General features: G+C 43.6%; 1 protein-coding gene and 4 non-coding genes across 6 annotated transcripts in view; all 5 read left to right on the top strand.

The window, feature by feature from the left end:
- The window catches only part of LOC126299280 (cytokine receptor-like), a 431,253-nt gene that overhangs the window by 56,674 nt on the left and 353,766 nt on the right, over positions 1 to 20,813 (top strand). The gene's annotated exons all lie outside the window — the stretch shown is intronic.
- Trnas-cga (transfer RNA serine (anticodon CGA)) lies at positions 5,445 to 5,519 on the top strand. Its single transcript has one exon. It is a non-coding gene; the product is annotated as a tRNA-Ser (tRNA).
- On the top strand, positions 5,745 to 5,819 carry Trnas-cga (transfer RNA serine (anticodon CGA)). The gene has a single exon. It is a non-coding gene; the product is annotated as a tRNA-Ser (tRNA).
- On the top strand, positions 6,045 to 6,119 carry Trnas-cga (transfer RNA serine (anticodon CGA)). Its single transcript has one exon. It is a non-coding gene; the product is annotated as a tRNA-Ser (tRNA).
- Trnas-cga (transfer RNA serine (anticodon CGA)) lies at positions 6,345 to 6,419 on the top strand. The gene has a single exon. It is a non-coding gene; the product is annotated as a tRNA-Ser (tRNA).

Here is a 20,813-nt window from a genome sequence, read left to right as displayed (position 1 = left end):
ATTTCGGATTCCTGGGGTGAGCTGTTGGCGACCGATCGATCGACAATACTACCCTGTTCACTAGCTGTTTCAATGTCTACACCATTATTTATTGCCTGGTCCATTTCCCTATCCACAGTTACCAAATTACTATGTTGAACGTTAGTTAATTCATTACACAGTGGTGCTAACACAGTTACTCTCGTCTTCACTGTCATGTCTCAGTTTACTTTGGAGCCTAGTATTACGTTTTTCACACGCCATAACAGTCACAATATTACACACGATGACACAGAAAAGCACAATTTGAAGAGTAAAATAAGAAAACACATTAAAATAGCACTGAAAATAATATCTAGTTAATTGCAAGCGCAGCTGCGAAATACTTAGTGCAAATCTACATGCATGCCACAACTGTTTTACTCTACAACAATGAAAAACTACAACTACAAAGGAAATTCTCTCTACAATTACCCGCTAGCAGTAAACAATAGTTACACTAATTACATAAACTACAAGAAAAAATCAGAAGACTGCAGTGAGGCATCCTCGACTGAGGTCGACATATGTAACGTCCTTAGAAAAATTGTAAATGACTGTGCTGATAAACCTCTTACGTTTTTTGATTTTCAAACAGCTGAGCAAAACTGAACATACTCCGACATTTCTCACTTTACTTGTGCTGATCATCTCTAAACTGACACACAATATTTTTAACGCAACGCAGTCTATCAGTAATCCCCACAAAAGAATGGCCCTGACTAACAACAGCCTATACCTTTCATGAATCACTTACCTCACAAAAGTCTTCGTTACTCGAACTACTGCAATACAGTGAGCGCCAATACTGCCAGCTAAATAAAAGATTCTGTCTACTGAAGGCACTAACTACTGATAGGCATAGTTAGCAAATGAAGGATTTTGATAGAGAACAAACAATGTATTTACCTTACTAGTGTTAAAAAGTCATCATATATATCTCTATCAATTCATGCCATCCATCTTTACAAATTTCCTTTTTCTGGCGGACACATCTCTCTCTCCACATCCACCACCGCTGGCGGCTCACCTCCAACTGCCCAACGCTACGCGCTGTTCACATCCAACTGCCCAACATTACACAAGCGAATATTCTAACAATGAGTTAAACCAGCCACAGACTGCACACAGCACACTCAGTGATTTTCATACACAGCGCTACGTGGCGTTACCAACATAAAAACCTAAACAGTCTCCTTACACCTTTAACATCTCCACATAAGTTTTGTAATTATTTCTGTGCTATTGGAGGTACTTGACACTGAGATGACAAAAGTCATAGGATACTTCCTAATAAAGTGTCGCACCTCTTTTGTCGGGATTAGTGCAGCATCTCGACGTAGCATAGACTCGTTGGAAGCTCCCTGCAGAAATATTGAGCCATGCTGCACTTTATCTGTCCGTAATTGCGAAAGTGTTGCCGGTGCAGGAGTTTCTCCGCGAACTGACATCTCGATTATATCGCATATATGTTCGATGAGATTTTTGTCTCGCGATCTGGGTGGCCAAGTCATTCGCTCGAATTCTGCAGAATCTTCGTCAAACCAACCTCGAATAATTGTGGCCCAGTGACGTAGCGCCTTGCCATCCATAAGAAAAAATCCATCATTGTTTGCGTACATAAATTCCATCAATGGCTGGAGATGGTCAATAGTTGGTTCAGTTGGCACAGAGTACCCAGTCCATTCCATTTAAACGTAGTCCACACTAATATGGAGCCACCACCAGCTTGCACAGTGGCTTGTTAGAAAGTTGGCTCCTCTGGTTCGTGGAGTCCCACACTCTAACCCTACCATCAGCTTTCACCAACTGAAATCGGCACTCATCCGACCAGGCCAACGTTTTCCAGTCATCTACTGTCCAACCGATATGCTCACTAGCCCATAAGATGCTGCCTAACAGACGCGTTCGTCGTACGTCCCACATTTAGTTCCGCGGTTAATTTCACGCAATGTGCCTTGTCTATTAGTACTGACAATTCTATGCAACCGCCGCTGCTATCGGTCGTTAAGTCAAGGCCGTCGGCCACTGCCTTGTCCTTGGTGAGAGGAGAGGCCTGAAATTTGATATTCTCGTTACACTCTTACACTAGATTCCGGAGTATTGAATTCCCTAACAATTTTCAAAATGTAATGTCCCATGCGTCCAACTGCGACTACCATTCCGTGTTCAAAATCTGCTAATTCCTGTCATGCGTCCATAACCAAGTCGGATACCTATTCACATGAATCACCTGAGTACAAGTGACAGCTCCGCCAACGTAGGGCCCTTTTATACCTTGTGTACGCAATACTACAGCCATCCGTACATGTGCATACCGCTACCTAAAGCCTTTTGTCACCTCATTGTGTAACTAACTGACTACTGCTCTTCACAAATACTTCTGACGTGCCTGACGAATAACTGTTACGTTCAGCTTTAAAAAAACTATTTCTAGGTTACATCTAGCATAATAATAATGTGTACTACAAATTTTAAAAAAAACACACTTAGACCGGGATTCGAACTCTTTAACTGTTATACTGTAACTCGAAACTCTGATCTCCGTTCTAACTGGGCAGTACAAATGGATGTAATGAATGAAGAATGTTGTACATGTGACTACAATGCTGCCGAATAGTTTGTCTTTGACCCCCGTTTTCTACCGAAAATATGGACGGGACGAAATTTTTTTAGACTGTTTTGTGCTATTAGTGTGCAAAGAATCGCCCGGTTGCGTCCGAGGGCGCGAATTTTGTTCACCTATACAGGAATATTAGTCCACACACGATATACGAGATGCGATCTAAGAGTAACGGGAATTTTTTTAAATTTCGTTGGCTTCATAAATCCGAGTTTCCAATTTTTTTACCTTGTTGCTACGTATGTTCCTGATGTATGTTTGCATTTTCTGCTGATTTCAATATTTAGTTTACTGTTAACAGTCGCGAAGACTACGCGTGTTTTCGAGTGCTCGGCGAATTTTGACTTTCGAAAACGGTGTATCAGAGAATCTGCATTAAATTTTGCTTGAAAAACGGACTAAAGTTCAGCACCGCATTGGACGTGTTGAGTGAGGCTTTTGGCGAAACTACTACAAGTAAGACAAGGATTTACGAGTAGTATAAACGTTTTAAAGAGGGTCGCGGAGAAGACGTTGAAGTCGACGACTGCCCTGGACGCTCTAGTGCCTCAATGTCTGACGACTATGTGGAGGAAGTAAAGAAAATGGTCCTGGAAAATCACCGAATCACCATCAGACAGGTTTCTGATGATCACGGCACATCCTTCGACTTACGCCAAGCAATTTTTTCGGGGGTTTTGGGCATCAAACGTGTAGCAGCAAAGTTTGATTCGAAACTGTTGGATTTCGACCTAAAATGACGTCGCCTCGACATCGCTTAGGAATTGCTGAATGAAGTCGACAATGATCTATAACGTCTAAAGAAGATTAAAACAGTTGGACCATCATGGATACATGGGTATGACTTCGAAACCAAGGTCAAATCGTCCCAGTGGAAACTGCCTGAAGAGCCAAGGCCGAAAAAAATTCGGCAAGTTCGATCACATGTGAAGGTTCTTTTCACCGTTTCCTTCGATTACAATGGGATAGTGTATAATGAGTTTATGTTTTATGGACGTACGGTCAATGAAGAATACTATTTGAGGCTTATGCGCTGTTTGCGTGAAGCAGTCAGAAGAAAACGACCAGAACTATGCCATAACTACTAGTGGAAATCGCACCACGATATAGTTCCCGCTTATACCTCAATGCCTGTTCGTGATTTTTTGGCAAAAAAACGAAACCGTTATGTTGTCTCACCACATTCGCCGAACTTGGCCCCTTGGGATTTCATTCTATTCCTGAGGCTGAAGAGACTCGAATGGATATCGTTTAGTCACCCCTGATGAGATAAAAACAGAATCGCTGAAGGAACTGTACAGCATAATGAAAAGTGTGTTCAAGATGTGCTTCCAAGATTGGAAGAAAGGCTGGCGCAAGTGTATTATATATTAGAGGTATTACTTTGAAGGGGAAAAAGTTTATGTTGATGAATAAAGAAAGAGTCATTAAGAAAAATAAAACGTCCCGTTACTTTTTGATCACACATCGTACCCTCTTCCGCGTCCGCTGTGCAGCAGAACAATAAGAACTATATAGGAAAGAGGCATCCAAACTCCCAAGTATCTGAAAAAAAAGCTTAAGGTCTGTGTTTTCACCAGTTTGAACTTGAGAAATGGACTTTAAAGGCGAGATTCGTTAACAGGCTGACAATTGTCCAGCAAACAAGGCAGAGATAAAGAAACTTCCTGGCAGATTAAAACTGTGTGCCCGACCGAGACTCGAACTCGGGACCTTTGCCTTTCGCGGGCAAGTGCTCTACCAACTGAGCTACCGAAGCACGACTCACGTCCGGTACTCACAGCTTTACTTCTGCCAGTATCCGTCTCCTACCTTCCAAACTTTACAGAAGCTCTTCTGCGAACCTTTCAGAACTAGCACTCCTGAAAGAAAGGATACTGTGGAGACATGGCTTAGCCACAGCCTGGGGGATGTTTCCAGAATGAGATTTTCACTCTGCAGCGGAGTGTGCGCTGATATGAAACTTCCTGGCAGATTAAAACTGTGTGCCCGACCGAGACTCGAACTCGGGACCTTTGCCTTTCGCGGGCAAGTGCTCTACCAACTGAGCTACCGAAGCACGACTCACGTCCGGTACTCACAGCTTTACTTCTGCCAGTATCCGTCTCCTACCTTCCAAACTTTACAGAAGCTCTTCTGCGAACTTTGCAGAACTAGCACTCCTGAAAGAAAGGATACTGTGGAGACATGGCTTAGCCACAGCCTGGAGGATGTTTCCAGAATGAGATTTTCACTCTGCAGCGGAGTGTGCGCTGATATGAAACTTCCTGGCAGATTAAAACTGTGTGCCCGACCGAGACTCGAACTCGGGACCTTTGCCTTTCGCGGGCAAGTGCTCTACCAACTGAGCTACCGAAGCACGACTCACGTCCGGTACTCACAGCTTTACTTCTGCCAGTATCCGTCTCCTACCTTCCAAACTTTACAGAAGCTCTTCTGCGAACCTTGCAGAACTAGCACTCCTGAAAGAAAGGATACTGTGGAGACATGGCTTAGCCACAGCCTGGGGGATGTTTCCAGAATGAGATTTTCAATCTGCAGCGGAGTGTGCGCTGATATGAAACTTCCTGGCAGATTAAAACTGTGTGCCCGACTGAGACTCGAACTCGGGACCTTTGCCATTCGCGGGCAAGTGCTCTACCAACTGAGCTACCGAAGCACGACTCACGTTCGGTACTCACAGCTTTACTTCTGCCAGTATCCGTCTCCTACCTTCCAAACTTTACAGAAGCTCTTCTGCGAACCTTGCAGAACTAGCACTCCTGAAAGAAAGGATACTGTGGAGACATGACTTTGTGATTCGTGCTTCGGTAGCTCAGTTGGTAGAGCACTTGCCCGCGAAAGGCAAAGGTCCCGAGTTCGAGTCTCGGTCGGGCACACAGTTTTAATCTGCCAGGAAGTTTCATATCAGCGCACACTCCGCTGCAGAGTGAAAATCTCATTCTGGAAACATCCCCCAGGCTGTGGCTAAGCCATGTCTCCACAGTATCCTTTCTTTCAGGAGTGCTAGTTCTGCAAGGTTCGCAGAAGAGCTTCTGTAAAGTTTGGAAGGTAGGAGACGGATACTGGCAGAAGTAAAGCTGTGAGTACCGGACGTGAGTCGTGCTTCGGTAGCTCAGTTGGTAGAGCACTTGCCCGCGAAAGGCAAAGGTCCCGAGTTCGAGTCTCGGTCGGGCACACAGTTTTAATCTGCCAGGAAGTTTCATATCAGCGCACACTCCGCTGCAGAGTGAAAATCTCATTCTGGAAACATCCCCCAGGCTGTGGCTAAGCCATGTCTCCACAGTATCCTTTCTTTCAGGAGTGCTAGTTCTGCAAGGTTCGCAGAAGAGCTTCTGTAAAGTTTGGAAGGTATGAGACGGATACTGGCAGAAGTAAAGCTGTGAGTACCGGACGTGAGTCGTGCTTCGGTAGCTCAGTTGGTAGAGCACTTGCCCGCGAAAGGCAAAGGTCCCGAGTTCGAGTCTCGGTCGGGCACACAGTTTTAATCTGCCAGGAAGTTTCATATCAGCGCACACTCCGCTGCAGAGTGAAAATCTCATTCTGGAAACATCCCCCAGGCTGTGGCTAAGCCATGTCTCCACAGTATCCTTTCTTTCAGGAGTGCTAGTTCTGCAAGGTTCGCAGAAGAGCTTCTGTAAAGTTTGGAAGGTAGGAGACGGATACTGGCAGAAGTAAAGCTGTGAGTACCGGACGTGAGTCGTGCTTCGGTAGCTCAGTTGGTAGAGCACTTGCCCGCGAAAGGCAAAGGTCCCGAGTTCGAGTCTCGGTCGGGCACACAGTTTTAATCTGCCAGGAAGTTTCATATCAGCGCACACTCCGCTGCAGAGTGAAAATCTCATTCTGGAAGGTAGAGATACTTAGTGGGAGTTACTATGAGAGGTAGAAAACCAAACAGGACGAGGACACGGACAGGAGCAGTGGGCGTAAGCAAAATACGATGGAGACTGGAGACGTAGCCAGGTGAATCGTGCTAATCGGAACAAGGGAGGTTTGTACTGGGTCTTAAGAGATAAGCGAAAACAGTGGCCACGGTGTTGGGATGTCGTTAGAAAACATATAGAAGTAACACGGATGCATACAACTGAAGGCCTCCGTGACTGGAGAAGTCTAGAAGATAATCTTATTCTGCCGATCTCAGGAGTGATCTGGCGCATTTTCTCTAGTTTTTTGCAGGAGCTGGTCAAATGTTTGAGCGGAGCGGAAAAAAAATACCTAGAAATTACAGAATGAATTTTTGTCCAAATTTCCCATCCAAACGAAGACTGAGGAATGAGTACATAGCTTGAAAGTAATCATAGTAATTAATAAAAGTTTAATGATTCGAGGCAATATGTTTGTTGGAATTTCCAAAGCCCAACGAAGAGTGGAAAGTGGACATTTAAAATGTCCAGCGTCTGGTCTATATTCACAACAAAAGATTTAGTTGCCTGAAAGTAATTAGAAATGTGGAATTAGTGATCTGAGGGAAATTGAAATAATTCACGAACAGCTGCTGTTTGCAGTGTGTCAAAAAGTTTATCTCTTCAGGATCTAGCGACTTCGTGCATAAAAAATTAAATTTGCATAGAATTTTGTGGGATTCCTTTTTTCATGTTGAAAAAGTAAAATAAATATCAAATTACAACATAAATTGAAACTTCCACGCCTTCTCTTGATGTAGTTCCTTAATAATAATAGAATACCGCTCGATATTTAAATATATTTCATGCTTTCCGAACAAAAATTAGAAATAAAAAAAGTGGAGAAAAACGGCAAAATGTTTTGTGAAAGAATTTGTCTAAATGAAATAAGCAAAATAGACTGGAGAAATATATGACATACTTCATTTGCAATACAAGTGTTCTAACATCATTCAAAGAACCGTCGAAGGCTCCTCTAATCTACTTTATTTCCTACTTTTAGACAAATCATTTCACAATTTTCATTCAAAATTCTGTTTTACTTGTAAAGTAGTTTTTAAAGTTTTTAGATGCATTCAGTGCAAACAAATGAAAAGGCAACGGGAAAAGGATGGATGTCACATTTTTGTGGAAAATGGGTAAGGAATGACGGTGCATAGCTGAAGACATGTAGAATGCACATACAGCGTTATATGGCAAGATCAATAACAGTCGTTGTGTACGAATGATCTGAAAATTACCTATGAACCAAAACAATGCTAGATGTCAATTGTGGCTTAGGGAAAATGATGACTGTCAATTCCGCATGTTTCCGGAACTGTTTCTTTCATTCTCATTCCTTGCAAACTCTGTTGGCAACTCCGCTTTAATTGTACTCAATATCTTACTTTCATAATTATTATTCTGTGGATGTTGTTTATTTGCAAGACCACAATATGGAAAGTGTGCAAAATTACGTAGATGACATTCAAAATGTATCTAGCACAGAGATTTCGTCTAAGAAGAGAACAGGTTACTGAAGAATGTTTTTCGGTAATGAAGATACTGCGTTTATCATCTCAGGAGACCGGCCCAGATGTAAGTGTACGAGATTAAAGTGTTTCCAAAATGCTCCTGCTGTACACAGATCACAAATTCTTAAAGAAATATAATCAAATGAGTAGTTATAATGAGCAGACCTCCTACTTATTTGGACTGATGTCTAAAAACTCAATAAAACAGGGTATGTCTAGGCAAGATTTGGACCACGCAGTGTTTCATGGCGACACACACACACAAAGATAAATTGCAAACAAAATTCAAATTTGGCACCGAACTCTCTGGTGAACAAATGAACACTGGCACATCACAAACCACAAGCACACTATGTTTTGGTGAAGTGAAAGGTGTTTTACAACGTTATTTGTGGAAAATACTTGTTATAGTTACGTGTGCATCACAAAACCTCAGCATGATGCGGAGAATGGAAGTGCTTGCCACACGAAAACGTGAGTAAAAACGAATATAGGCACGAAAACATCACGAAAAACTGAACTACATTCTAGAAGATAGGCTAACTCCCAACAAAAAACTTTCTCATCAACATCGTTTGGTTGCAGATGACAAGCTACCTGTAGTAATTAACATACAAGCGATCCAGAAAATTTATACACACCAAATGTAAAGGTATTTATAAAGAGAAACGATCTGCTGTTTGAACTAAAATGCACATAATTTTATAATCATTTAACAAAAATGTTCACATTGCAGAATAAAAGAAACGAAAACCCACTGATGATTGTACAGTGGTGCCGAAACATGTTTGGGTACTGAGAAAAACGGTATTTTGCATAACTGGCGGACCTCACATCCAACAATTTTAACTACAAACACGGCGAATACAAGGAGTTGCAAATCAAAATGATGGATATTTTCATAAAAATCTCAGTATGCCAAAAATTTCCACCTATGACTTTTTTACCGAGCGAGGTGGCGCAGTGGTTAGCATACTGGACTCGCATTCGGGAGGACGACGGTTCAATCCCGCGTCCGGCCATCCTGATTTAGGTTTTCCGTGATTTCCCTAGATCACTTCAGGCAAATGCCGGGATGGTTCCTTCGAAAGGGCACGGCCGATTTCCTTCCCCATCCTTCCCTAATCCGAGCTTGTGCTCCGTCTCTAATTACCTCGTTGTCGATGCGACGTTAAACACTAATCTCCTCCTCCTCCTTCAATTACTTTTTTACAGATGCTAATTCTCTCTATATTCGTTTAACATCCATGTTCTATTTAACAGTGTCTCTCTTTTCTACTGTTATGATGAGACCATTGGAGGGAAAGGATCTGCCGAAGTTGCTTCGCCGGCCAATGTGGACGAGCGGTTCTAGGCGCTTCAGCCTGGAACCGCGCGACCGCTACGGTCTCAGATTCGAATCCTGCCTCAGGCATGGATGTGTGTGATGCCCTTAGGTTAATTAGGTTTAAGTAGTTCTAAGTTCTAGGGGAGTGATGACCTCAGATGTTAAGTCCCATAGTACTCAGAGCCATTTCAACCATTTTTGAACTTGCATCTGTGTTGCACCACTTTATATTAATAAAGTTGTCATCAGGTGTTAAAATCTGGACATATTCTTTGATGCACGTGGCTGGCAGAATAAAAATTATACTATTATCAGATTCTTACATTACGTTGTCAACAACACGAGAAGACTGGCCTCAGTTACAGTAACGTTGCCTGTTAGAGGTCTCTCGTATATGGAGTGTGACCATAATATGGCCTTAATTAACAATAAAGACACCTGCTAAAATTCCTGACCATTGGCTGAGCCACTTTTCTGCAGTTACAGTGAAAACCTCTCCCTATGATGTCATTGGAGTAGGTCAAGCACTTCTCAGATCTTGGACCCGTTTTTATCACCTCTGTACAAGAAAAAATGCCCTTTTGCCATTAAGCAAGTGAAAGAGCTTTATAGGATATGGGTTCCGCCTTTTTTCAAACACGCTGCTTTTTATTTTCACCCAAACATGTTTCAGAAATTCTGTGCCACTATCAGTGGGGTTTTGTTTATTGAGAACTGTAGAAAGTGAAAATATTTTAGGTTATAACTGATTTAACAAAGAGAGGCCTAAAGAAAGTTTTTGTTCGTTTGAGCCGGCCGGGGTGGCGGAGCGGTTCTAGGCGCTACAGTCTGGAACCGCGCGACAGCTACGGTCGCAGGTTCGATTCCTGCCTCGGGCATGGATGTGTGTGAGGTCCTTAGATTAGTTAGGTGTAAGTAGTTCTAAGTTCTAGGGGACTGATGACCTCAGAAGTTAAGTCCCATAATGCTCAGAGCCATTTGAACCATTTGTTCGTTTGCTTCTTACCGTGATTTTACATTATATGGTTTTGCAGGATCACCTGTACGTTGTCCTGCACTGATAGTTTGTCATCCACAAACCAAACAACGATGTAAATGTAAATTTTATCGGCGAGTTAACACATCCCTTGATTTAAAAAAGAAAGTGATTTTGGCTTGTGAAAATGTGTTGCGTATATATTCGTCACTACTCACGCTTTATTGTGACTGATCCTTCTTCTTTTGGGTTCTGAGGACACTGCATACATATATTAATGTGCTCTGTGCAATTTATTTCTTTATAAACGCCTTTTTACTGCGCAAAACGCATTTTACGAAGTAAAAGGGGCTTATAAACATTCTGGCACACCAAAATCACGTTTTTAAAACTCAAGATGTGTGTTAACTCGCCGATGAAATTTACATTTGCATCGTTTGGTTTGCAGTTGACGAGCTATCAGTGCAGGACACCATACAGTTGTTCCTGCAAAGCCATATAATGTAAAATCAAGGTAAGAAGCAAAACGAACAAAAACTTTCTTTAGGTCTCACTTTGCTAAATCAGTTATAGCCTAAAATATTTTCGCTTTTTACAGTTTTCGATAAACAAAAACCCACTGATAATGGTACAGAGGTGCTGAAACATGTTTGGGTAAAAAGAAAAAGCGGCGTGTCTGCAAAAAGGCGCAACCCACATCCTATAATTTAACTGCAAATGCGGAAAGAAAGCACAAGAGTTGCAGATCCAAAAGGTGAATACGAATGAGCTTTTGTTGCAATAAGATGTTGGACCTCTTGTTCAGATCCGAAGGTCTTAAAATGATGCATGGGAGAGTTTATCAATAAAGCAACCTCTCCGTGGCCCATGCCCCCATGGAACTGTGGATACAGCTAGTGAGCTAAATTCTGGAGAATTCCTGTTTCAGGATTATTTGCACAAAGGGCAGATGGTTACTTTCATTTCACGCTCTTAAAATAAAGCAAAATATGTGGCACCGTGGTTTTCATATTAATCTTTCATTACAAGAAATGCTGCAATTATGAAGAAAATTATATCCTTTACGCTCCGTTGCAGATCTCATCCCACTCTCACTTGAAAAGTTTAGGATCCTCCAAGAAACGATATGTATCTACAGGAACGGACAGGGTTCGAATCTCCCACCATTTCAAGACAGGGACGCTGCCTCGAGTCCAAGGACGCAGCCATGCCATCGCTTTCCATTTCCATCATGTAAAAATATCGCAAGGAGCACTAACTGTGAGGAGCCATACCATTGCACTAACCATTGCTGAAAGCTGCGAGATGGTGTTATTGAAGCTTGTGTGCGTCTGTCGACACTTCGCTTCTCTTCTCTGACATGAAATTCTTATCCACTGCAACGTGGAAGTTTGCAAGGTACAACGAACGCTCTAGGACGTCCTTCGTGTCTGTTGAGCAGATGTGTGGAACATATAAATGACTGTACAGACAGACTGTCAATCCCGAATTGGCTTGTCAGTTCCCAACTGCAGTGACGAGGCAAAGAAACTGGTACACCTGCCTAACATGGTGTAGCAACCGAGCGAGTACGCACAAGTGAAGCTGCACGACGTGGCATGGACTCGATTAATGTCTTAAGTAGTGCTGGCGAGAACTGACACCATGAATCCTGCAGGGCTGTACCATAAATCCACAACAGTACGTGGGGGTGGAGATCACTTCTGAATAGCACGTTGCAAGGCATTCCAGAGGTTCTCAACCATGTTAATATCTGGGGAGTTTGGCGCCCAGAGAAAGTGTTTAAACTCCTGAAACACTCTGTAGCAATTCTGCACGTGTGGGATGTCGCATTGTCCTGCTGGAATTTCCCAAGTCCGTCGGAATACACAATGGACTTGAATGGGTACAGGCGATCAGACAGAATGCTTACGTACGTGTCACTATATCACTCCAACGGCACACGCCCCACACCTTTACAGAGCCCCCACCAACTTGAACAGCCCCCTGCTGACATGGAGGTTCCATGGATTCATGAGGTTCTCTCCATCCCCGTACACGTCCATCCGCTCGATAGAATTTGAAACGAGACTCGGCCGACCAGGTAACATGTTTCCAGTCAACAACAGTCCAATGTCGGCGTTGACGGCCGCGCAGTCTTAGGCGCCTTGCCACTGTTCGGGCGCCTCCCCCCGTCGGAGGTTCGGGTCTTCCCTCGGGCATGGGTATGTATGTAGTCCTTCGTTTAAGTTAGATTAAGTAGCGTGTAAGCCTAGGGAGCGGTGACTTAAGCAGTTTGGTCCCATAGGAACCTACCGCAAATTTCAAAAAAAAAAAAAAAAAAATCGGCGTTGACGGGTCCAGGCGAGGAGAAAGCTTTGTGTAGTGCAGTCATCAAGGGTACACGAGTGGGCCTCCGGCTACGAAAGCCCATGTCGATGATGTTTTGTTGAATGGGTCGCATGCTGACACAGCAGCAGTAAGCGATCTAACAACTGTGCCAGACACTTGTTGTCTTATTTAGGCGTTGCCGACCGCAGCGCTGTATTCTGCCTGTTTACATATCTCTGTATATCAATACGCATGACTATACCAATTACTTTGGCAGTTCAATGTTTAACATTCAATACATAAATGATTAAACCAATACTTCCATAGCGCAATTTACACTCCTGGAAATGGAAAAAAGAACACATTGACACCGGTGTGTCAGACCCACCATACTTGCTCCGGACACTGCGAGAGGGCTGTACAAGCAATGATCACACGCACGGCACAGGGGACACACCAGGAACCGCGGTGTTGGCCGTCGAATGGCGCTAGCTGCGCAGCATTTGTGCACCGCCGCCGTCAGTGTCAGCCAGTTTGCCGTGGCATACGGAGCTCCATCGCAGTCTTTAACACTGGTAGCATGCCGCGACAGCGTGGACGTGAACCGTATGTGCAGTTGACGGACTTTGAGCGAGGGCGTATAGTGGGCATGCGGGAGGCCGGGTGGACGTACTGCCGAATTGCTCAACACGTGGAGCGTGAGGTCTCCACAGTACATCGATGTTGTCGCCAGTGGTCGGCGGAAGGTGCACGTGCCCGTCGACCTGGGACCGGACCGCAGCGACGCACGGATGCACGCCAAGACCGTAGGATCGTACGCAGTGCCGTAGGGGACCGCACCGCGACTTCCCAGCAAATTAGGGACACTGTTGCTCCTGGGGTATCGGCGAGGACCATTCGCAATCGTGTCCATGAAGCTGGGCTACGGTCCCGCACACCGTTAGGCCGTCTTCCGCTCACGCCCCAACATCGTGCAGCCCGCCTCTAGTGGTGTCGCGACAGGCGTGAATGGAGGGACGAATGGAGACGTGTCGTCTTCAGCGATGAGAGTCGCTTCTGCCTTGGTGCCAATGATGGTCGTATGCGTGTTTGGCGCCGTGCAGATGAGCGCCACGATCAGGACTGCATACGACCGAGGCACACAGGGCCAACACCCGGCATCATGGTGTGGGGAGCGATCTCCTACACAGGCCATACACCTCTGGTGATCGTCGAGGGGACACTGAATAGTGAACGGTACATCCAAACCGTCATCGAACCCATCGTTCTACTATTCCTAGACCGGCAAGGGAACTTGCTGTTCCAACAGGACAATGCACGTCCGCATGTATCCCGTGCCACCCAACGTGCTCTAGAAGGTGTAAGTCAACTACCCTGGCCAGCAAGATCTCCGGATGTGTCCCCCATTGAGCATGTTTGGGACTGGATGAAGCGTCGTCTCACGCGGTCTGCACGTCCAGCACGAACGCTGGTCCAACTGAGGCGCCAGGTGGAAATGGCATGGCAAGCCGTTCCACAGGACTACATCCAGCATCTCTACGATCGTCTCCATGGGAGAATAGCAGCCTGCATTGCTGCGAAAGGTGGATATACACTGTACTAGTGCCGACATTGTGCATGCTCTGTTGCCTGTGTCTATGTGCCTGTGGTTCTGTCAGTGTGATCATGTGATGTATCTGACCCCAGGAATGTGTCAAAGTTTCCCCTTCCTGGGACAATGAATTCACGGTGTTCTTATTTCAATTTCCAGGAGTGTATGTTGGCAGCACTTCCAGTTGTCAAGGAACACAGTATGATCCTTGACCATGGCATAGAGGTTTAAATGTCCGTTTCTTTCATTCGAGGAGTAAACGAATACGCAAGGGACACCGAGCGAGTTGTCGGTGCGATTAAGACACTGGACTCGCATTCGAGAAGACGGCGATTCAGATGCACGTCTTGTAATGCACAGTTAGATTTTCTTGATACCTTTAAATCGTTTAAGACAAACACTGGGACGATTACTTTGAAACGGATACAGCCGATTTTCTTCCCTATAGTTTCCCAATCTTAGTGTATGATTTGTCACTAATGACCTCATCGAGAGGAGGACGTTAAGCTTTCGTCTTCCTTTTCTATTCAGTAAGGCACTGTATATCTGTTCCTGCAAAACACATACCATAAAGCGGGTATAGTATGACCGTGTTTTAGATTCAAATGTGGTTTATCGTGACTCCTTTTTAACTTTTGCGATATTTATGCTAGTGAACACAGGGACTTGAACAAAAGGTTTACGTACTATTCAGTACAACAGATTATCTAAATTGCAGGGGAAGTAATGGGAAAAAATGTAGGTGGTCAAAGTTGTCATGGATTGGACGATACGTTGACTGACCTATGCTTCCACCACAACTGTCAACTACCATTGCATTTGTGTTCAGTATTTCAAAAACACAATGGAACTTTGACCAGCCACAAAGGGAAACACTGATCTAAAATTATTATTAGTGCTTTATTAAGCCTTACAAAAGAAAAAATAGTACAGTACATAAATCAGTGTGGTCCAGAATCAAAATTATAAATATAATGAAAGCTACTAAGATGGAGTACCATGCACTTAACTCCAAGTTTAGCTGAGCATAATACTTTTAATTTCATCCACTGGAGACCTAAATCCTCGCTTCAAAAAATCCTTTGTAGTTAGAATTTAGGTTATGTGTTCTTCATTTGTTGTTGTTGTTGTCTTCAGTCCTGAGACTGGTTTGATGCAGCTCTCCATGCTACTCTATCCTGTGCAAGCTGCTTCATCTCCCAGTACCTACTGCAACCTACATCCTTCTGAATCTGTTTAGTGTACTCATCTCTCGGTCTCCCTCTACGATTTTTACCCTCCACGCTGCCCTCCAATGCTAAATTTGTGATCCCTTGATGCCTCAAAACATGTCCTACCAACCGATCCCTTCTTCATGTCAAGTTGTGCCACAAACTTCTCTTCTCCCCAATCCTATTCAATACCTCCTCATTAGTTACGTGAATCCACCTTATCTTCAGTATTCTTCTGTAGCACCACATTTCGAAAGCTTCTATTATCTTCTTGTCCAAACTAGTTATCGTCCATGTTTCACTTCCATACATGGCTACACTCCAAACAAATACTTTCAGAAACGCCTTCTTCATTTATCTAGACAATATCTGGCACATGTGGCCAAATAAAACTTCGTTCCTTGTTTCCGGATATATTTGACATAATGTGCAATACCTAGATTACTGCCTGAACCATGATAGCTTGTAATTTGAGCAGAGTATATGACTGACACTTGTTTTTCTTAGTTATAGACACATTAACTATTACAAATGAGCCTTAGTCTATACAGGGTGAAGCGAATTCGCGCATTTGGGCTTCGCAGCGTGACTCCTCACATACTAGCGATAAAAAAATGTCTCTCCCAAAATTTCGTCTGACGAGTACATCCGGCAGAGTGGCAATCTGGCAACACTGAAACCACATGCATGGTGACTACCTCTGTCTGGCTGTACTGTGCAGCTGGTGCAGAGTATAATGTTTTGGGTTATCATGCAGGAGGTCGAGGGTCCGATCCTGGGTTGGGACGCATTTTTTTTGTTGTAATTTACTGATTTCATTCTAACCATTTCTTAGGTCATGCGTATCCTAAATTTACAACATTTTGTAACGCTGGACAGCACAGTACAACAACACATCTACCTGTCATTTATACTACACGTAATAAGAGCACTCAGATGTCGCACATTAGTAACCACTAACAATATTAATGCCCATATTAATGACCACATGACCTTCACAACAGAATACGTTATCCTCAGAGCAACAGATGCTCAAAGCGACCTCACTCCGCGTCCAAACATTGCGCAACTCGCCGGATCATACAACTCTGGTCCCTTCACACCATAGCTGCAGCCACAGTAACAAGAGCAGCATTAACACGCGCTACCAATTCTTCTACATTCGTCCGCGGAGTAGAGTACATGTTCTCCTTCAGGTGCCCCCACAGGAAGAAATCCAGGGATTTAGGTCAGATGGAAGCGGTGGCCATACGACTGGACCTCCACGGCTTAGCCAAATACTGTCGCACATGAATTCCAGAGTGTGGAGGTGCACCATCATGTTCGAACCATATCCTCTGCCGAACATGTAGTTGAAAATCTTCCAGCGCATCACGCAGATAGTTCTAGAGGTATGCGTGATACCGACGTGCAGTTAGCCGGTCAGGCGACATGTAGGGCCCAACCACCTGTCGCCCAATATTCTGGACCAGACGTTGATACTCGGTATCCACGGTCATGAGTGATGTGTGGGTTAACCTCACACCAATGGTGGGCGTTGTGCATATTGAAGATACCCTCACGATTTAATACTGATACATCTGACCATATTACGGTGTTCACAAAGTCATCGTTGGCTTCCTGTTGTTGGAACCATTCACAGAATCGCATTCTCTGATGACGATGTGCAGGATGTAGGTGTTTCGAGAAAGCATAATGATAGGGGTGCAGCCCATATTCGTGCAACATGTTAATGACCGTGATTTGCAAGACACGCAGCTTCGCTGAGGTTCTCGGTGTACGACCTCCAGAACAGCTTCCTCAGTAGCTGGGGTACAGCGAGTCCGTGGGCGACCTCTGTCATGCGATGGTGGAAGGAGACAACCTGACTCCCGAAGGCGCAGCTCCAGATGATAAAACACATTTCTTTCTGGATGGTGGCGGTGAGGGTATCTAGCAGCTTATTCACGAGCGGCAACACCAGCCCAGTTATCAGATGCATCAAGAACCAGTAGCATATCCACATACACATCGTTTTTTTTTACATATGTCTACGACACTGATTTAGAGATTTAAAATGAGAAAATTCGATACGTATACGCATGTACATTGGAGTCTGTCACGGCGCGTTACTCCGCTCGCAACTAGTCCCTGACTGGCGGACAGCATATACAGTATAAACACGCTGTCAGTCCTGCGCGCTGTTCCACCTAACGCACATTACCCCTCTGACAGATATTGTTCTGCATTCATACCGACTCCGCAAATTGTGAAATGTTCGGTTTCGAATTACACTATTTCCGTAACGGTGATAGACGTGATGTTTCCACAATCCTATCGATAGAATGATAATAATAATAATAATAATAATAATAATAATAATAATAATAATAATTATAATGATAATGTATTGAGATACGCACTAAACAGCATGCGGTTACCAGACTCAGTGTTGAAAGGCATAATTACTGGGACTATGGTGATAACACATACAAATAGTAATCGAGTTTGGACATTATTCACAAAGCACGTTGATAGTCCTACTGGTAACGTAAGGCCCCAAACGAAATGTAGTGGAGCTGAACGAGGCAAGAATAATGTTTGGTACTAATCCATGAGACCATTGGAGTAAGGTACAAAGAAAACAGGTTTCGCATCTAGTAAATGAAGTGGTGCCAATAAATTCACACACACGATGTGGATAGGGCTACTTCCAAAGCTGACCAGTCTTCCACTCCTACGATTGTAGTAGGAAAGTGCAAATATTTTCTAGAGGACCCGCTGAAATCGCTGTTGACGATTAAGATACCAGATACCATACCACCTGGTCTACATTTACCAAATAAAAAACCCATGCCTCAACCTAGAATCGAACTCTCGACCTCCTGCACGCTAACCCAAAACTTTATACACTACACAACTGTACAGTACAAGCAATGTGTGCTGACAGAGGTAGTCACCATACATGTGGCTAAAGTGTTGCCAAATTGTCACTCTTTAACGTCCCTTTTCTACCGTATGTATTTGCCAGACGAAATTTTGGGAGAGATATTTTTTTTTATCGCTGGCATTGAGGTGTCACGCTGCGAAGCCCGAGTGCGCGAATTTCGCTTCACCCTGTATATCAATGGGTACTGTATGTATTCCATAGTCGGCCGCTGTGACTAAGAGGTTCTAGGAGCTTCAGTCTGGAACCGCGTGACCGCTACGAACGCAGGCTCGAATCCTGCCTCGGGCATGGATGTGTGTGATGTTTTTAGGTTAGTTAGGTTTAAGGAGTTTTAAGTTCTAGGGGACTGATGACCTCAAATGTTAAGTACCATAGTGCTCAGAGCCATTTCAACCAATTTTGTATTCCATAGTTGTAAACTGTCATTGACAACCATTGTTTAACAAACTGTGTATCTATAATCCTGGGGTAATAATGACCAGTAGCCAAAACAACCCCGAAACAGAGAAATCATGTGCATGACCTCAGAAATTGTAATATGGTGGCAGATATATACACGTGAAAAAAAAATGACATGATCCGCTTTCGTAATTAATCGAGTAACATACATGGTATATTTGAAAACACCGATCGCTTTGCAGTTAAATGATATCGGTTGATTTTGCACAACCTGATTTTAACACACTTTTTCGTATACAATTATAAGTCGCAACAGGTTCGCCAACCGTTGTGCAAGAAACTCGAAAGCACATGACGCCATTTAAACTATATTGATGGAACTTTACCACCAAACAGTATATACTAAACAGTCAACTGAGACTCAGCAGAGATCTGTAAAACGTTTGGTGCATGATTGGTGAAAGTTATCACGGCGTTCAGTGTACACACGGTTTACGGTACTTTAACACGTTAACAGACTTTCAGTGTTTCTCATGGTCAATACCTTCCAGATTAAAAAAAATTGAATATTTACCTTACGTTAGACAAGACAGTCTGCTAGTAGTTACACTTACCTGAACGCAGCACAGAACATCTAGTGGATTTTCTCTTCTCGTAGTGGCGTCTTAAAACCTACTTTCCTTTTATACTGTTTTATATCGTTCTATACATTACGATAATCTTGAAACAGATAGGTGAGTCTTACGAATATAGCTACAGTTATACTGTAATATCATTACCGAGAAGTTTAATTCCTTACACAGTAGCTGCATTCACTGAGTATTTTCGCAGCCCAACGTCGCTGAAGGTCAGTAAGAGATAGACTGAAGAAGCTTCTTAAAACGCTAGGCTGTCGCAACGAATTACGACAGAAGGGACCACATTCCTCTCTACACAGTTTAGGGTCTCAGTTAACTTTAGTTATGTAGCATTATACAATGATTTATCATGTGTCAACTGATGCGATCCAGTGTGCATGTTCCTGCATGTTTGTCACGATATTGACTAATAAACACATTTTAACTAATATTCTAAGCACTATGTGACTTAACATCTGAGGTCATCAGTCCCCTAGACTTAGAACTACTTAAATCTGACTAACCTAAGGACGTCTCACACATCTATGCCCGAGGCAGGATTCGAACCTGCGACTGTCGCAGCAGTGGCTCCGAACTGAAGCTGCTAGAACCGCTCGGTCACAGCGGCTGGCTAACGAATATTAATCAGAAATTTGGAGACTCGAAGATGGACAGAGAATACTCTAAATCAATCACCGGGTGAGGGAATGGGATGGTTAAGATACTGGAATAGAATGCGGGAGAAGCACGTTGAAAATCCCCATTCAGACATCCATATAAAGGTCTTTTTGTTTTGCATTCTGTATTCCAGTTGCTATGGTTTGATTTAATGACTGTCACTTTTTTTGTAGTTCACTGTTGCTAATTGAGTTTACATATTGTCATTTGGAGATAGTGAGTGGAGCTTTAGACAACAGAAAAGGGAATGCCAATTGGAGAAATTTACGACTTATTCTTCTGTTTCACTTCAGTAAAGGGGTGACAGCAGCGAGGCAGCCAGAAAAATTTGCACTGTGTATGGGGATAATGTCACGGCAAGCAAATGGATTTCTCGTTTCAAAGAGGATCGTTTTGACGTTAGTGAACATCCTCCTTCAGGAAGAGCATCGGTGTTTGATGAAGATCATCTAAAGGCTTTAATCCACAACGATTCACGTCAGTGTACTCTAGAACTAGCAAATTTGATGAAATGTGATCATTTCATCATCGTGCGACATTTGTATACAATGGGGAAGGTTCAATAACAGGGTGTATGGTTACCGCATGCTCTAAGCCGAAAGCACTCATAGCAGCAGGTGGCCGTATGTGCACCTCTACTTGCTCGTCATCAGTTGACTAGGGAACAACATCAACCATTCCTATACTGTATAGTTACTGATGACGAGAAATGGTGTAT

The sequence above is a fragment of the Schistocerca gregaria genome, chromosome X, assembly GCF_023897955.1.
Source record: "Schistocerca gregaria isolate iqSchGreg1 chromosome X, iqSchGreg1.2, whole genome shotgun sequence".
NCBI classification, from domain to species: Eukaryota; Metazoa; Arthropoda; class Insecta; order Orthoptera; family Acrididae; genus Schistocerca; species Schistocerca gregaria.
Note: the sequence above shows the minus strand (reverse complement) of the source record. Positions and strands in the feature narration are given on the sequence as shown.